Source organism: Trachypithecus francoisi, unplaced genomic scaffold (assembly GCF_009764315.1).
Source record: "Trachypithecus francoisi isolate TF-2019V2 unplaced genomic scaffold, Tfra_2.0 Lachesis_group3, whole genome shotgun sequence".
NCBI classification, from domain to species: domain Eukaryota; kingdom Metazoa; phylum Chordata; class Mammalia; order Primates; family Cercopithecidae; genus Trachypithecus; species Trachypithecus francoisi.
The window spans coordinates 128,128,997-128,143,639 of NW_022681468.1; the positions used below are offsets into that span (position 1 = coordinate 128,128,997).

General features: G+C 39.5%; 1 long non-coding RNA gene across 1 annotated transcript; it reads right to left on the reverse strand.

Annotated features, from left to right (window-relative positions):
* Positions 1 to 1,549: 1,549 nt before the first annotated feature.
* LOC117071613 lies at positions 1,550 to 8,795 on the reverse strand. The gene is made up of 2 exons (XR_004432383.1): positions 8,711 to 8,795; positions 1,550 to 2,385 (listed from the first exon to the last, which is right to left on the reverse strand). It is a non-coding gene; the product is annotated as an uncharacterized LOC117071613 (long non-coding RNA).
* Positions 8,796 to 14,643: the final 5,848 nt, after the last annotated feature.

Below are 14,643 nucleotides of genomic sequence, written 5' to 3' on the forward strand. Positions count from 1 at the left end.
AGAAGGAAATTCCCTCTAATTTCATATTTCCCTCCTCCTTTGATTTCAAACTTTAAAAACGTTTCTAACAGCTGTAGTGTATGACCGTGGCAACACATCATTTATCCAGGGAATAACATTCATTTTAATATCATTTCACCCAGGAAGCAAGTCTTAAACCCACATTTTCTGATCCACTTAGTTGATAATATTCTTCTAAAAAAATTTCTGGCTGGCAAAAGAAAGATAATTTAATTTAAAGAGATTAGATATATTGCTTGAAATGCAAGTCCCCCAGAATCTGACAGCAAAACAAGACCAGTGAACAGAAAACTCATCTTGCCACCTTGCTAATACAGGCATCAGGGAATTTATGAGTTGGGCCGTCAGTCTTTGCTCCATGGAGTAATGTCAATGTCACTGATTCTTAAAAGCTGACATTCATTAAAAGTACTCAGTGTGGGTATGTAGAAGGATTTTTGACAAATCAGCCAAGTGTCACCATTCTGTAAAGGATTATAGCATGATGCTTTGCGGCTTTGAGCTCTTTCTTTAAACTGAACGAATTTTATCTTCATATAGCACATGAAAGATCGGGTTTCACTGCCATTCCAAATGGGCTGATTTTGCTTTTTTCTTTTCCCATCAAAAGTTGGGGGAACTTGGGAAACAGGGAAGAGGTAACCTTTACTATTTATTTACTATGAGTCAGGTATGTAAGTTCATTCCATCTATCCATTTATCAAAATATTACATATGTGTGTATCTACCTGTGCATGTAGACATACATGTATGTATGTATGTAATATTTTGAGTGTGATTGTTATATTAGTTAGGTGTTATAATTTATCCCCATTTTACAGATAAAGAAACTGAGGCTGAAAGAGGTCCAGTCATTGGCCCAAGTAATAGAACATCAGTGAAGAGGAAGTCTATAAACTGTTGGTAGAATATTTGTCAGTGACAGAACAGTATCATGCGCTATTAGATTGGTCAAGCTGCTCTTCCCACTTCCACCTTTGAAGAGCCTGTTGGCTCTTCCAACTTCATCCTCTCCTCAAAAGCCTTGGGCGGAAACACCATAGCAGTATTTATTATTTTGAAAGCAAGCACACACCTGCCTCTGCCCCCAGTTGTGTTGTTAGATTGGGAACAGTGCCGCCTGTGGCTCTCTGTACCCTCCCCTCTCATTACAGCTCATCCTTGGAACACAATCATTTTCTGTGTTATCCAAAGGTGTCATTACAGGGTGCCTGCTATATAGTTAGTGCAGTGTCAGCATATTCGATGTGGTACTCCCCCGACTCTTACCCCCATCCTCCTAACCTGGAGGATATAACTAGGCCATAAGAATTCCTCTGGGGCTACTGCATTGGGTAGAGACATAGTTGTGTCTGGGGAAACTTTTGCTAGTGACTTACTGTCTATAGCTTTAGGTCAAATTTGAATAAATTCTCCCTTCAATTCTAGGAAAACAGTAAACCCACAATTTGTGATGGAAAAGTCAAGTGGATTTGCGTAAAGGCTTTGAGGAGGCCAAAAAAAAGACAGACCATGAAATGAAAACCTAGAATTAAAACTTCTATATAAATTGGAATTTAAAAAATATCAGCCTGATACTAAAGATTAAATAAAATCAGCCTAAGTACCTTGGCTACAAACAGCCATCAAGTGCCAACTGCCTCCTGGGAGCTCCTGGGAGATGCAAATACTGAGAATCCTCCAAGGGCTCCAAAGTCCTCGGGGAAGGTCAATTTACTAAAGGCACTGGGCACAAGTGCAGAACTCATTGGCACGCCCCCTGTGCAATGCACAGCCCCAGGAGGGTTGCAGATTAAAGAAATACACAGGACAGGGGTGGGATTCCTTGGAGAGAACTTCCTAGAGGGCAGCATTTCTTTGGGGAATGCTGAACGTTGAGATAACTGTGAAGGTATCTTCAACTTCTCTGGGCTCCTTGACCACAAGAACTTTGTGTTAGTCACCTGGGGTACCTTCTATATTTCAAAAATAGGTTGTCTTAATACATGTTTGTGAACTTCATGTGGATTGAATTGAGCCAAGCCCCAAGGATGGCGTCTAGTAAATTATCAGCAGAATTCTGCAAGGAAATAAAGGAGTTGTGGTAGGGGTAGGGAGAGATGGGAATATGGAGTTTGTATGTGTGCGTGTATGTAGGGAAGGATATATTAAAGGCAGGGGTTCATAAGGTGACATGAGGCTCATTAAGTAGATGGAACCACTATGCATTGTTGAGGGAAGTGCCATAAAAAGCCCCAGGGAACTCACTTGTTAGTTGGGGGCTCAGGATGACCAGGGTCCAGTGAGGGTTCCTAACACTATGGATTGGAGTCCTTCAGAAGAGGTTGTGCTCCTTGGGAATCAAGGCAGTTGGCGGTGGGGTGTCTGTGAAGAAGGAAGGGCTTGGGGCAGTTGACTAAGGGAATTGCTTTAAGACCAGGGAAATATCATCTTAGAAGAGGGATCACTTTTCCAACTGCTATGTGTGTTCACCAAGGCAGATACTAACCAGAATAGCAAGAGTTACTAATAATAGCTAATATTGATTGAGCACATATAGATCAGGTGCTGAGCCCAGCACTTTACATGGATTAACTAAATGATCATGCTAAAAATATTTATGGGGTACCTACTGTGTGTGTCAGGCATCGTTTAAAATAATGGATATTCATCAGTGAACAAACCCATAAAAATTCTACCCTGACAGAGCTCTTAAAGTTGTACTTCCTAATAGACCAATAAGATAAGCAATATTGGGAGCAACAATAGGTAATAGGTACAATAGAACAATAAGATAGGTCATAAAGGGAGCAACTGAGGTGCGGTACAGAGCAATTAAGTAATTTGTCCCAGATTGCATGGGTAATCATCAGTGCATTGCTTTGTGAATATAGTCACTACCAAGTCCCTGTTATATAAATGAGACTGGGGTCAGTCCTAAGAATATCGAAATGGCTTAGGTATACCACATGCTCTGGACGAGCTTCCAGTTGAGTGGAGATGATGAGCATGCAGACAGTAATGGTAGGTTAATGTGGCATATACAAGGTGTGAAGGAAGTCTAGAGCAACTAGCTTTTCCAGTGGGGCAGGGAAGACTTCCTTGAAGGGCTACAAGATGAATAGGAACTTACTGAGTAGAAAAGTAGGCTGGAAGTCAAGAGGACATTTTAGACAGGGAAAGGTAGCATGCTCAAAATGCACAGAGGAGAAGAGGTGGGCAGGATGCTAGCCTTTGCCAATTATGTTATCTTGTACCGGCGCTTCACATATTTTTAAATTAAATATTACATGATAGAAAGAATATTATTTCCATTATATATGCAACAATTAATATGACTGTATACCTAACTGCATAGCTTAATGAATAAAACATGGCTATTAAAAATTATTTTTTAAGAAAGTTAGGACAGATTGAATCATTTGTCCAAAGTCATCGAGTTAGGGAATGGTAGACCCAGGCTTGCTGCCCATCCTGTTTGGTCTTAAAACTGTCATATTGGAGTCAGCATGCCTTCTTCTTGCAGGTGGGTAGAATACTTAGACAATGGTGGGAGTTACTGCATAGAAGTTTTCAGTGTACCAGTGAGAAGGAAAGAAGGAGAAGAGTCTATTCCCACTGCTATCCTCTGATTAGACAGAAAGACAACAAACGTGAGAGAAAACAGTTTCTTCAATTAGTGATAAATCTCCAGAGAAGCAGACATAACAGGGTGCTGGACCCGGGAAAAAAAAGTAACTGTGGGCCAAATGTATTTCTGCTTTCACCAGGATGGTCAGAATGGGCCTCTGGAAAAGAGGCTTTGATCTAATTCCTGGATGATAATAAGGCACTAGTGATGCAAAGTCCTGGGGGAATGTGCTTCAGGCAGAGCAAACAGTCAATGCAAAGGCCCTGTGTGGGGGTTATTTTATTTTCTTCTAAGGTAGGTGTAGTTGAGACTTTCAGAAGATCAAATACTTTGACCATAAGACCTTGGCCCCAGGCATGTTCACCTTTCTACATATGCTTAAATTACATGTGCAGCAAAAATACAAGTATTGCCCAAACGAAACACTGTATTAGTGTTAAAATTAGTACTCAGTTAAAGCCAAATATCACCATCATTGAATAAACTTCTAGGAGTTAAGAATAAGTATGATACATTATTTTAAAATAAATCATTGTGACAATTTTATTATCAAAATTTTAGTAGTGGTTGTCATTATAGTTCAGGAACTTTCGGCACTACATAGAAACTCACTTTAAACTGACATATTTAATAATATTACTAGACTTATGTTCACAATAGAATATAATTCAGGAAAAAAGGCTTTTAGTAACATATTTTCTGGGAGGAAAAGGACACAGATTAATCAATTTCAAAAACCTTTCATCTTTAAATATTGAAAATGTAATATACTTAATAGTATATGATACAGCATCGTTTTAACAAGCTTTTTTGTTTAAAAGTTTAGCTTTCATGAGGGCTGGGGGAAGAGGGAGACTGTAAGAGTTGTCTTCCTAAAATTGTCTCATCAAGTCAATTGTTTTGAAGTTTGGTAAGAATAAAATGTGTTTGAATTTCTCATTTGTGTCTAGTAAGTTCCTCTTTTCTTCATATTCTTTTTATTTTTCATTTTGTCTGGATCAAGGATAATTTACTATGAATGTTATTGTACATGACTGTGGAGTTTTTCTTCCTCATGAAATTTTGATATGGTGAATTTGACATTCTGCTTTTAATTTGTCCTCACAAGATATGAAGAATTCCCTTATAAATAAGACTTTTTCTTAAAAGAATTTTGGCCTAAATGGAATTAAATAATGACAATTTAAATACACTCCTTGACTTTTTTTTTTTTTTAATGTAATGGATGCTAATACACCAAACAATTCGACAAGGACTGGAATTATGATACAATTGAATCTCTATTATTCTGCCTTGTATTGTTATTTAAATTCCTATATTTAAATAATTCCTTGGCTCAAAAAAGATGTAAGTTAACTAGCTATTTTTTATTTGAAAATAGCAAGAAAATCTAATGACACACCTCATTTATATCGCTGACAATATTACAGTGTAACAATCAGAAGTAATGGTTATTGGTCATATGATCATGGATGATAAACAATACCAGGGAAGCCAGAAGTGACTTTAGAGTGAGCATTTGGTGATTCAGCCCTTTGAAGGCTGAAGCTGAAGCTGAAATCAGAATTATGGCCAATTCTCTAGGCCTGTTAGCTTATGCCTGTAATCCCAGCACTTCAGGAGGCTGAGGCAAGTGGATCACCTGAGGTCAGGAGTTCGAGACCAGCCTGGCCAACATAGTGAACCCTCATCTCTACTAAAAATAAAAAAATTAGCTGGCTGTGGTGGTGCACGCCTGTAGTCCCAGCTGCTTGGGAGGCTGAGGTACGAGAATCGCTTGAATCCAGGAGATGGAGGTTGCAGTGAGCCAAGATCATGCCACTGCAATTCAGCCTGGGCGACAGTGAGACTCTGTCTAAAAAAAAAACAAAAAAAAAACAAAAAAAAAACCACTGCAACCAATTTCAAGATTGAGACTGGCCTCCAATGCACTCCTTTCCTCATTTATTGTAGGTTCTCATCTTTTTTCTCTTGCTTGTTAAAACACTTTATTGAACCATAACATATGATGAAAAGTACTCAAATTGTAAGTATTCAGTTTGATTAATTTTCACAAGGTAAATGTTCCCGAGTAACTTGCACCCAGATCAAGAAAAAAGCCAATAGTACCATCTCTGAAGCACCCTTCATGCCCCTACCAGGAACCACCATCATCAGGGGATGCAATTATCCTGACCCCTAACACCAGAGATGCACTGCCTATTTTGAACTCATGTAAATGGAATCATCCATATGTATTCTTTTCACATCTGCCTTTAGCTGGGCATCATGATTGTGAGATTTATCCATCTTATATGGAGTTGCAGATCACTCACTATTATTGCTGTATAGTATTCCCTTGTGTAAATGTGTTCAGATTTATTTATCCATTTTGCTGTTGATGGGCACTGAGCCATTTCTTAGGCCCTTAATTTTTATCAAAGACTTATTTTAAAAAAAGGGAGAAAAGGCACAAAAATGCTGCTTCTGTACTTCTTATAAAACTTATCTTTGAAGACCTTGTCCATTAGACTATTTAATGGCCTCTAAGTCATCCTGCCATGGGTTTTAGAATTTACTGCCAGAGAAAAGCTTCAACTCTCTTGAGGAATTAATATGCTTCCTCTTTTCTTTTAATACGTGTGCTTATTATATCCTACCTTGTCCCAGAAAGAACTAGCCAGCTTAATTAAATAAAGAAAACCTTGCAAAATTAAAAATTCAACATGGATAAAAACAGTGAAGCAAAGTGAGAACTCCTGTAGCCTCTTCCAATGACTTTAGCATTGAAGCTTATTCAAGCATTGGTACAATGAAGGTCTATACTCTTTCTTACTTGGTGATTTGCTTTAATGCGACCCCCAGAGCAAATGCCAGAGAAAAGGCAAGTAGGCAAGGCAAAAAAAACTTTGTTTACAAACCAATGTGAGGGAGGGGCGAGGTTCACCGGTCTCCGGCGGTGGAGGCCGGCGAAGTCGCTCCAGCGTTCTTGGACGAGGTTCCTGGGTCCCGCGAAGGAGGAGGGGCCGAGGAAGTTCGCTCTGGCGTTCTAGGACGACGTTCCTGGGTCCCGCGTACGAGGAGGGGCCCAGGAAGTTCACTCTGTGGGCCCGCCGGGAGCGGCTTTTATGTCCTGGGCCCAGGGGTGGGCGGGCAGTGGGCAGGACATAGGCGGGGCGGTAGGCGTGGCTAGGCGGGTTCCGATCCTCTCCGTCGGAAGTCGGGTTGCGCCTGCGCAGTCGACCCGTGTCTTTCCCGGGCGCGGGAAAGTTGACGGTGAAGAACCCGGAACTGCGCCATTTTGCCTCCGTTGGTCCAAACACTTGGGACCCAGATTCCCAAGATTCCCTGTAAGCTTCAGATCGGCTGATTCTAAAAGGGAAATGAGATCCTTAGAAAAATTAGATCAATTCTGCCAAACTGTATCCAAACTATCAGAGCAAGCTAGCTCCTCCTAAGAAGGGTACCTCCCTACTCCGGGTATCAGAGAGACGCGTTTGTCTCAAGCATTTTCCAGCAGAGGACCACCTGAATACCTGTAGGTAGATATGGTTATGAGTTTAATTGACTAGTTTTTTTGACCACCCCTCATCCCAGGATGATGGCATCACCTCAGGGAACAATTCAGTAAAAGCATTTAAGCACTTCAGAGAAGGGGCGGGGAGGCTTTGAGAAAGAAGTTATCCATCACCACCTTGAGATATATTTTCCAGTTGACCTGACTTGATCCAATGGTAGGGTTTGTGCATCTGGATGAAGATATACTAAAAATCTTTTGGATTACTCCCCACAAATATTGCTTCCTTCCATAAACTTGATGGACACAGGGTAATAAAAAACTGAAGATCATACTCATTATCGAATATCAAGGATATAGCTAGTGTATGTTGCCAGTTAGAGGGGATGCTGCTTGCTGTAATAGCCAACTCAAAAGGAGGTGGAATTATATCCTTTTAAGAGAACCGAGGATTCCAAACAGAAGATTGTCCACCTTTTCTTTGGCTGGGCCAAGATTCTCCATAAAAAATAATTGAGTCTATTCTCTCTAATGCTTATACAAATGGCTCACCAGAATTATAGAGTTCTGCTCTGTACAGCAAGTCCTGAATGGCTGTAATCTGAACATTTTAAAGCAGCTGTAGCCAAATGCCCAAACTGGCCATTTAACACCAGACTCCCCTTTGATGCCTAGTTTGACAGTTACATAATGTCATATTTTCTTTCCCACTCCAGCTGGCAAGAATGTAAGACAAAATTTTTCTCTTTAAAGCTTAATCACAGCAGCAATGGTTATCTTTACATTTAAAATAACAAGTACAAAGTACAACATTCAGATGATGGATACCCCAAAAGTCCAGATTTCACCACTACGCAATATATTCACGTAACAAAATTGTACTTCTACCCCTTAAATGTATACCAATACAAAATTAAAATATTTACTGCTTCTACTTTGCTTGACTTGGGCTTCCTCCTTTTATATACTATTTTATATACTAATTGTAGATAAACCTTATTTTGAGAAAGGTCTCAAAGCTTTTCAGGAAAAAAGACATGGTCTAAACAAATTTCAAGAGAACAAAGTATAATGGGTGAGGAAAGTGATCAAAAATTGGCAAATGTCTAATGCTTGTCTCCAGTTCTTCTGCCCTGGGAATAAAGACCTGTCTGTACAAAGGCTTCATGACAGCTGAAGGAACAAAATGCTCTCCTGAAAGAAAAGAGCGAGAGTTGCACCATCTTCCCTCCACCCCTGCTCTGCAACGAAACAATGCCTCCCAAAGGAGCTGGCAGCTGGCCCTTGGCAGGTGGTAGAAACAGCATTGCAGCTTGCACAAAAGGAGAAAACCCAAACTTTCAGCTTTGGGGAGCAGCGCGATGATTCTGCCCACTACCTCTTAAAAGAGGGCAGACTGCCACGTCGACCAGCCAAACTGAGCTACCGAATGTCACAGGCTTCTCCCCTTCAGCAATTCCCATTTTTGTTCCTATTGCCTCGAGGCTGATGGCAGCAGTAGCGAGGGGAGGCTGACGGTACCGACACGCAGCTCCTGACCCTGTCCCCTCGGCTTCTTGTTCATTCTAAGTGTGTTTACTCACCTTTTGTTGATGTGCCTGCAGTGACTGCTGATGTGCCAGGAGGGCACAGGCAGAACAGCCAGGAAAGGGAGGATGGAAGGTCAAGGTCTGCAAAAGAAAAGCTGGTGATGTGCATCCTCCACATAGAGGGCCTGGGGAGGAACTGGGTTAAAACTAGACTTGGATTGATTATGGGGTTGCTGTTTTTTTGATGTTTATTTTTGACTCTTTGGTAGGAAATGAATAAATAGAACAGTTTTGATGGAACAAGAACGGATTTTATTACCCTTTTCTCCTGTTCTCTCATCTACCCAGCTACCTCCCTACCTGAAGATGGCAAAATCAGTGATGACATGAAGGTCACAATGCTGTATTTATACAGGTCATTACTGTAGTAACATATTCCTATATTTCTTTCATTGTTATAATGCATGTATTGATTACCTCCTATATGGAAAAGTGAAACAAGCATGGTATTTGCAGCCAGAAAGACCTAGCTTGCCATCTACTAGCTTGGAAAGTTTGGACAATTTCCTTGACCTGCCTGAGCCTGAATAAATGCATGTGAAGAATAGAGATGATAATGCATACCTCATAGGGTTTCTATAATAATTAAATGGAGCTAACCTATGCAGGTTACCTGGTAGAATACATAATCAGCATTCAGTAAGTGAATACTATTATCATCGGGATAATGGCCATGAGAGATGCATTCATTTTAGAAAGAATTGCATCTGTTATTGGAAAGTTTGTGACCTGATGACACTGAATATATAATATTCTTAAGATTTCAAAATGTTTAATTGTCTTTTCTGGAACCATAATGGTGATCAGGGTCACTGAAGTTGTGACTGAATCATTGGATTAAAAAGCCTAAGATTTCAAGAGGCTGTTCACCCTTGTCAGCTGCAGGGGCAGATTAGCACCAGGAATCCTTGGGAGAGAAGAAAGACGGTAGATTTCTAGGCCTGCTATTGTGGCATAGTAGAAAAGTAAGAGAGAGGGCTAAACAGTTCCTGTCTTAGCATTTTGCTAAGCTCTGTGACAAATCACAGAAAATAATAAAACAGTTACTGTTTATTCACCTATTCAGTGCCAGGCACGCAAGCACATATACAATCTCATTTAATCTTACAACGATTCCATAGGGTAGGGATTTCTATCACTTCACAAATAACCCCATCTACCGTGGATAAAAATATCCTCACAGAGCTCCGGGAAGGGTCAAACGAGATGCTAGATACCAAGGTATTATTATTGGTATCACGTAAATTATTCCATGATTTACATGGAATGCTCACTGGTCACTTGGAAATTGTCTGTACTTTCCTTTTTATGGAACTGTTACTTTGCTTAGTCTTACCGCTTGAATAACTTGCACACTGTTTCTCGCAATTACCAACATACTGTGAACCCATTTCAACTTCATAAGGATTTAACAGCAACTACGTTGAAGACATTGAAATGGGGTTGCAGCAATAGTTCCCTGTCATGGGATTTGTGTTCTTTGTGGGGTTCTAGAGAAGATAGCACAGAATACTGAGTATGGTTATGGGGCAAGAGAAACATAAGCAGTTCTAATGGATTTTGGAGGAAGGAATATGCGTCTTTAGTCTGGGGTATCTGGGAGGGAGGAGAAGGATCAGGCATCACAGAAGTCTTCCTAAGGAGGTGGTATTTGGGGATGGACCTTGAAAAATGAGTATGAGGTTTTAAATGAATTTTTTTTACCCAATTATTAAATGAATACACACACATTATTGAAAACACATAAAAGAAAAGTAAAAACAAATTTACCACATGCCAATGAATCAAGGACATTATTGTTATACTTTGGGGTATATTCTTACAGTAGTTTTCTCTGTGCTGAAGTACATAAGTACATATATATTCATAAGTATAATTAGGAAAATATATAACACATAGTTTTATATCCTTTTCTTGAAATTTTAAGTATTTTCTGTTTGTAAAGGCTTTTCATAAATATGATTTAAATAATTACATCGTAATGTCCCAAAGAACACATATGCCAAACATATATATAACAAATGTCCATGTTTTAAAATACTCTGATTTACCATTTATAGCTCTTGTAAATGATCCACTGATATGTTTAGCAGAAACAATAAGGCTGTACACCAATTATCTGATCTGGGACATTGACATATAGGTTGAAAGTATCAAAAATTTGTTGATGGCTAGCATTTCCCCTCTTCAATTATTCCTGCCTATTAAACTTCATAAATCATTTCACTCTCATTTTCATAATCTTTCAATGAATTTTAGTTGCTTAGAACATAAAACCCTAATTCCTTTCCCATCCTATAGGCTCTCCAAACCCAACCCAACTATAAATAAGCTGTTGTTTCCCACCACTGCCTTCCTCTGCAAAGATACGGCCCATCCTTTCACTGTCTTACTGTCTTTTCCCTATTTTGAGCTCCTTAGCCTTATTAAGACCCTCTGTCCCTTGACCTTTCCCTTTTCTCTGAATCTGTCAGTTTCCTCTTAGCCTCACTTCCTACCCTCTCTGGTTTAAGCCTTGTCAGAGCCAATTTTCTGTGATGCTATAGCTTATGTGTCAAGGGTCCCTGCTTCCACAGGCACCTTAGAAGGTTCGGTGCCTGATTTTGCATTTGTAATTTCGTATTTTTTTTTCTTAAAGAGGAGCCTCAAATTGTATAAACTTTAGACCCCACAAAACCTGAATCCTATGGTGGACACTGCATCACTGAAGCTTCCCCATCTCTGAGTAATTATATTTTATTTTATTTGCTCTAAAACTTTTTACGTTCTACATTCTAGGATTTAACATATGGAGTTATAATTGTTTGTAGGATCATAAGTTCCTTGAGGGTGGGAACTGTGTCTTATTTACATTTATGCCCATAATAAATGCACATTTCTGGAATCCCTTGCTAACTTGTGCTATCTTGCATCAAGCTTCTCCTTTCCAATATTACTACTACTACTAACTATAAAGGTTTTAGAAAGCATACTGTGTGAGATTATATTTTCCAAAAATGGCTACAGTATTATTTCCAGCGCTACATGTTCTTTTACATCGTTGACACTCCCCTTTCAGAGCTGAAGTCAATTTCCTCTCCTGGTGAATCTGCATAGACTCCAACCAACGGAATATGGGGAAGTGATATTAGGTGACTTCTAAGGCTAGGTCATAAAATAGGATGCAGCTCCTCTGAATATTTCCCTTTGGAATCCAGTCATCAGTTGTGAGGAAGTATAGAGCCATGTAGAGAGGCCACATGGAGGTGGTCCAGCTGACAGCTCCAGCTAGGGTCCAGCCAGCATCAGCCACCAGACACGGGAGTGAGGGAGCCTTCTCATGATTCCACCCCCTAGACTTTAAGCTGCACCAGCTGATGTCAAGTGGAACAGAGACAGCTGTCCCTACTAAGCCCTGCCCAAATTGCTGCTAGAGAACAAAATAAATGTTGTTTTAAGCCACTAAATTCTGAGGTCGTTTGTTTCACAGCAATGAATAACCAGGCTGTGTGTTGAAAGCATAACATGTATTATCTTCTCAAGGAAACTGAGACCCAGAAAACATAAATAACTTGTCCAAGCTCACCCCCCTCCACCTAGCCAATTTTGCCTACATTCAGGCCATATCTCCTCTACCACGTTTTTTGGCTCGTTTAAATGCACAGAAATCCCCTTTCTTTAACTCTAATAGCCAATAGTCAATGTTCTTGACATCTGTGTCTCTTCCCAACAGCCATGCAATGTAGACTTTCACATTTCTTGTTTTACAAATGAAGAAACAGACAAAAAAAGAGGTTGGAAGCTTGTTTAAGGAAACAGTAAGTGGCAGACATCTGTCTTCACATCTCATCATTTAAGTTTAAACTATTCCTTCCCTTCATTGATTTCCTAAAGTCCTTATTAGGATCACTTATTTAGACTTATTTAATGCAACATTTGTCTTTTTTGATTATCTGCTTTGTACGCTGGATTGTACACTCTCGGGCAATGTCATACATTTCTTTCGGATCCTTCTTAGCACTCTGCGCAATGCTAGGCACAAAATGGGTATTCGCCAATTGAGTAAATGTAAATAGTTATATTCAGTATCCACAAAAAGTAGTTTTACAGTTACATGAAGAAAAAAAAAAAACACACATAGAAACACACAAGTAAACCTTGCAACTAAATTAGTAAGGGCTTTAGGCAAGTCTTAATGATTTTCGTTTTTTCTATCTAAAAATATATTTTCTCCTTTAAAAAAAAAATGTTTAAGTCTATCACAAGCATAAATATTTGGTTGTATCTTTTTATAGTAGTTTTTTTTTTTTTTGAAAAAATCTGGCTTTCTTGTCAGGCTGTGTTTTTATAGTGTTAGAATCTTTTTTTGTTTTTGTTTTTGTTTTTTTTTTTTTTTTGCAGATGAGATATTTAAATAAAGACCTCATATTGATCTCACTTATTGCTGCAGGCTCCAACTTCAAATTGAAACTTGATCAATATGGCTTTGAGGCAGTCTGGAACATTAAATAAGACCTTGTTAGACTGAAAGTTTTTATTTTGTTTTACTTAGTTTGGAGAGGCGGGAACAGTAAAGATGTGGGGAGAGATGGGTGTACACCTCAGTCTGTTGCTTGGAGTGAGTCTTGATTTTATTTCCTGTAGTATCCTCTGTGCAGTAATCCTAGCTGAGTGGTGACAAGTTGGGTGGCACCATTATAACTATTGCATATGCTCACAGTCTCATTTTCCCATGTCTAGGTTATATCATTTTTCTGTTTGTTTGTTTCTGAGATGGAGTCTCGCTCTGTCACCCAGGCTGGAGTGCAGAGGTGTGGTCTCAGCTCACTGCAACCTTCGCCTCCCGGGTTCAAGCGATTCTCTTGCCTCAACCTCCTGAATAGCTGAGATTACCAGTGCGTGCCACCATGCCCGGCTAATTTTGGTAGTTTTAGGAGAGACGGGGCTTCACCATGTTGGTCAGGCTGGTCTCGAACTCCTAATCTTGTGATCCGCCTGCCTTGGCCTCCCAAGGTGCTGGGATTACAGATATGAACCACCACACCTGGCAGGTTATGTTTTTTAAACATCCTCTTCAAAGCTGTTGAGAAATGTAGAGGAAAGGAATGACATTTTGAGGGCCCCATCCAAGAACTAACAAGATGGGTCTTTAATTCACCATCAACGCCCATTTACTGAGCACCTACTATGAGCCAGGCAAGGGGATATCAAAATGGAAAACACAGTGTCACTGATCTCAAAGAACTTATAGCTTTGCCTACCATTTCAAGGCAATATTCCCTGTGAAAGATATGAGGGTGAAAAGAACTGTCAAAATGTAATCCCATCTGACATGACTGTTCTCATAGCAACGCTACCTTATAGTTCTGTTGAATATGGGTCTTATAGCATTTTGAATTAATAACCAGTTTCTCAATATAAACTGCTTAATGTGGGAGATCCTTACTGTCTGCATGTCCCATAAGCTTAACACTAATTTTGAGGCATAATGTTGGCAACTTGTGTTTAAAAAAGGGGGTAGGGAATAAAAATGTCAGTATCGAGATGGGAAAGCAAAGACTCCTCATTTTATAGAGGAGGAAATGGAGCCCCTGGCAATGAATCATTTAACTCCACCAGGGTCCATAGATCATGTAAACACATTCACTTATCCAGCATTTATAAATGAGGGTGATTTCCTTGGCAGGCACAGTGGCATTGTGAATACATGATAAATAAAACACAGCTGCTGTCTTCAAGGAATTTAAGTTAGAAATTACATCAATGTATAAAGAAGAAAATAACAATAGCTTGTTATTCTACTGTCTTCTTAGTTCGAGCCTATTTTAATGTTATTAATTATAGAACTATAGTGTAAACTTTTGGCTCTGTAAAGCTGTAAGATTTAACTTCAACTTTGAGTATAGCACTGCTCCTGTTTCCTATTGGTCTGCTTTTGCCAAGTAGGT